Below are 1098 nucleotides of genomic sequence, written 5' to 3'. Positions count from 1 at the left end.
ACTGTGCCCCCGGGCTACGGGGCTGCCATGGTGAGTAGCTGTGCCCACCACCACAGCCCCCAGGTGCCGTGGGGGGTGGTCTGGCAGCGACCCAGCACTAGTCCGGCAGTGCTCCAGCATCACTCTGACACAACTGGCACCAGACACAGCTTTAGCGACCAGAGCCAAATAAAGGTCTCGAGTGTGGCTCAGAGTGTGGTGGCACCAGCCCCACGGCACGTGTGGGGCTGCCAGGGCAGGCACTGGGCAGGGGGTGATGGGGCACCTGGACCCTCACCATGGGGACCCCTGGGTGCTGCAGGCCACCATGGGACCACTACAGCCACAAAACTGCAGGTTAGAGGACCCTTGGAGACTACTCTGTGGGGTCACTTGGGGGCGGTTCTATGGGGACCCCTGGGAACTCTTGCTCCCTGGGGACCTCCAGGGTGGGGCAGCCTGGCAGAACCCCCCCTCTCCACCCCAAGCGCACAGCTGTGCAGGAAGGGCCCAAAGGCTCATTTATTGGAAGGCACCAAACTGGGGGGGGAACCCTAGGCCTGGGGCTCAGCCCCTCCATCCAGGAGGTACGGGGCACCTGTGAGATGGAAGGGCTGAGCCCCGGGGGTCGGGGTCAGGGAGGAGGGAGTGTGGGAGCCCCAAGGGGTTGTGCATAGCTGGGGTGGGGCTTGCCCTATAGCTTGTGCGTGTATGGAGTTATGGGGCTGTCCCCATGCATAGCTTGGAGTGGGGTGGAGCTCCTTGGGGAGTGCATTGGGGGTGGGGGGCTGCCTTATAGACTGTGCGTATTTAAGAATGGGGGGCTTCCCCCCAGAGTGTGCAGGTTTGGGGCTGGAGGCCTGCCCCATGAGGTGTGCAGGTTTGGGGCTGGGGGGCTGCCCCACAGAGTGTGCAGGTTTGGGGTTAGGGGGCTGCCCCACAGAGTGTGCAGGTTTGGGGTTGGGGGGACTGCCCCATGAACTGTGTGTATCTAGGGGAAGGGGCTACCCCATGGATAGCATGTCTGGAGTTGGGGAGCGACCCCATGGGATGTGCGTACCTAGGGGGGGGCCACCCCACAGGGTGCCTGGGGTGGGGGGCCGGGGCCCTCAGACCCCC

This window comes from Chaetura pelagica, unplaced genomic scaffold, assembly GCF_000747805.2.
Source record: "Chaetura pelagica isolate M959 unplaced genomic scaffold, ChaPel_1.0 scaffold828, whole genome shotgun sequence".
In the NCBI taxonomy this organism is placed as follows: domain Eukaryota; kingdom Metazoa; phylum Chordata; class Aves; order Apodiformes; family Apodidae; genus Chaetura; species Chaetura pelagica.
Note: the sequence above shows the minus strand (reverse complement) of the source record.